Consider the following 3,638-nt stretch of genomic DNA (forward strand, 5'->3'; position numbering starts at 1 on the left):
CATCCGTCTCCCCTCTTGGAAATAACATGACGTACAAAAGAGGCATATAGCACCTATGCAAATTAGAGATGTGTTTGCATGTGCCTTCTCGAGTATGCAATAAAATATCACGACTAACATTATGGTCATCACCTTGATCAATCATGATACCAGCAATCTCAGAAGCTGTTGACATTGAGTACTGCCTAGATGTGGATTTCGTCTCACATATAGTCATTTTCAAATCCAAACTCGGATTGTCACTCAACATTCTTCCCACATACTTAAAAGCTTGTGCAAATGGATTAGAAGTGTGCATCATGGATTGAAGTGCTTCTAGGGTTGTGGATTCCAATCCATTCATGACACCTAGTCGATTTTGTAATTCATGCTCAGTATCAAACACATACAACTGTGCAAACTGTGGCTTAGGATTGTACATATTATTGGGGACCAAGGACCCGATCCGATGATAAACAATCCCATGCACCTTGAAAGTATAGACACTACTATTGTGAAAGAGAGAGTCATCTATTTGTGCACACAATGCTGAAAAAGCCAACACACTATTATAAGCCCTGATGTTTTCTCGAAAATTTTTTACTTGTAGTGTCACTACCAATCAAAAGAGACCTTAATGGCTCACATGGTTCAGCAAGTGAATGAACAGACACACGCCCATGTTTACAACAATATGTGCCAAGAACCTATCCACAACTCATCTTCTTTCCACTTGCCCATAACTGTGCTCCACAAAATTGACACTCATGTGTCATCCCTCCTAATGAGTGACTTAAAGTGCACGAATATACCAAAGGCCAAGTAGCTGCATGTGTACCTTGTACGGGCGGGAGTTCATGGAGGATAGACAAAATTCCTCCCTTTCTTTTTTCAAATACATGAGGGAATTTCTCCGATACTCTCCCTTCTTATTGTATTAGCAAATGGCACTTCTCTCTCTCTTCATGGGCAAAAAAGGAAGACATTGTAATTGCATCACCCTCATTTACTCTTCTAGCTGCATTATAAGAGGTCCTATTTCTAGCGATGAAGCGACAGAACCTTCTTGTAAGTCTCAAACTTTGAACCAGTGATATCCTTGAATAAACTCCACTTGCCATTTCCCTTGTTATTTCTTTCAAAAGAGTCCTATTCCTAGCAATTTCATGGCGAACACTTCTAGCACTCTTGTTAGATATCCTTTTATCTCCACCCAGGGAAATTAGAGACCTCTTAGTGCTAGATTGGGGTAAATACATCAAAGTTTCTTTTGCTACTTGTTTTTGTGCACAAAAGGTATCGTTTTCTACAAGAATCCTATGAGTCTCTTGTCAGAGTTGGTGCAGCGGAAGCTGTACACAGGCAGTGAGAGCGAGAGAGAGAAGTTGACGCAGAGAGAGAGAGAGAGAGAAAAGTTGACGAACAGCTTGAACTTTAGCAATGAATAGATAAGAATTACAAAGGTGGGCATGGGTATTTATACCCTCATGATGGAAATGGCCGACCTATATAGGATAAATTAAATAAATAATTCATGCCCTTTGTTAAGGCTCGTTCCCACATGAGATACTACTTTTAACACCCTCTCTGTAGCTCATAGTGGGCATAGATGAGCAAACCAAGTCGATGCAGATGCAACCATGGACACCTCAGTACTGGTCGGATACCAAGTACACCTCAGAAAATGCACCAAACAACCTGTCTCCTCAAGGAACGCTATCTTGAGCTTCAGCTGCCACATAGAATAATGAATTGCAGACAACTCCGCATCCATGATTCCCCATTCGTTGAACTGCGAGCACATCACGTTCAAAAAATCCTCTGAACCTTGAGCTGTCGACACACGACGCCCAAAATTTTGCTACACAATGAACCAGGAACTCATCCCATCCATAGTCTGCTACCAATGAACTACGAACACATCACGTCCATAGATTTGTCAAGCTGTTCCATGCCAGATGCATGTGCCTTGAACTCCGACACACGGGTCAAAATCACCAAAACGGGAGCACAGACTGCCCCTCTCTGCCACTCACATGCCTCTCTCTGGCTGAAGCACGTGGTAGCATCCATCCACCAAGCTAGAATGCTGGAGCATGTGCCAGTGTAGTCCTCGCCACACCGGCAGACGCCGTAGCATCCCTAGTAGAATCACTGTCACTGTCATCCTCGTCAGCTTTGCCTTTGCCTTTGTCATTCATCGAGCCTTGAGCTTTAGCTTTGGATTTGCAATCCCGAGCCAAATGCCCTCGCTTTTCGCACTTATAACAACGGCTCCTAGACTTCTTATTGGATTCCGATGCAGCATGTGCTGATTCTACATCCTTCGAAACTCGAATCTTGCCTTGGGAAATGAGCACTGCTTCCTCCTCAATGAGAAAAGAGCTGAGATCATCAAATTCTAGCTTTTCCTTCGTGACTTGTAAGCGTAATGCCCTCGAGACCATCTCGTACTCCTCAGGCAACTTCGTAAGAACCAAGGCAGCTAACTGGGTACTAGTTAATGCACTATTCATAGCCGATAACTGATCATGGATAACCTTTGCCTTCATTAGAAGTGACTGCATAGAGGTCCCGGTTTCAAACTTGATGGAAAACAACTGGCCGAGAAGGGTTACTGCTCGCATTGTTGAGTCTCGATCAAACATTCCTGCAAGCTTTGACCACATTTCCTTGGCAGTCTTTAAAGTCTGAATGGCAGGGGAAATTTCCTTGGTGAGAGATTCTGCGATCGCCGACATCGCCTTCACATTGTGAGCTTCCCAATCCACAAGAGATTTGAGAAACTCCTCCTCCTGAAGACGTGTGAACCGATTGCTATCCCTTCAGGGACGTTCCTCCGAGCCATCAACAATGTCCCATAAGCCTTTTCTGCTAAACCATAGCCTCATGATCAAGTTCCAATGCGCATAATTGTCGCCATTCAGTTTGTCGTCCTTGCTCGAACACGGGAGTCCCATCTCGAAAACTCCGTCCACCTCTTCTCAGTCGACCTGGTCTGCCTGCTCCAAAGTCTGCCAAGCACAGAGAGCAGTAGCGTTTTTTATGAAACGCTGGAGATAAACGACGGGCGGATCGAGGTGTTGCAGGGCATGCTCCAATCACAATCGAGCCAGGAGGCAGTTGTCCAGCTCAGCGCTGGGTATGGTAATATCCTCGAAAACGCAACGTCTGCAGTCCCCGCTAAGAAAAAACACTCCTTGTTGCCCAGAATATCCCACCACCGGCCGACCACCATCCAGCCGCCTCAACCGGCCGGCCGCCCACCACAGATGATGTACCAGTCCTGTACGCCCCTCAGCGCTGCAGCAGCCACCTTCTCCAACTCCTCCGTGTGCCCAAGAATCAACGAGCACATAGCTCTGATACCATGTCAGAGTTGGTGCAGCGGAAGCTGTACACAGGCAGTGAGCGAGAGAGAGAAGTTGACGCAGAGAGAGAGAGAGAGAGAGAGAGAGAGAGAGAGAGAGAGAGAGAGAGAGAGAGAGAGAGAGAGAAAAGTTGACGAACAGCTTGAACTTTAGCAATGAATAGATAAGAATTACAAAGGTGGGCATGGGTATTTATACCCTCATGATGGAAATGGCCGACCTATATAGGATAAATTAAATAAATAATTCATGCCCTTTGTTAAGGCTCGTTCCCACATGAGATACTAC

The sequence above is a fragment of the Cibotium barometz genome, chromosome 3 (assembly GCF_041138505.1).
Source record: "Cibotium barometz isolate CiBa-2024 chromosome 3, ASM4113850v1, whole genome shotgun sequence".
Classification (NCBI taxonomy): Eukaryota; Viridiplantae; Streptophyta; class Polypodiopsida; order Cyatheales; family Cibotiaceae; genus Cibotium; species Cibotium barometz.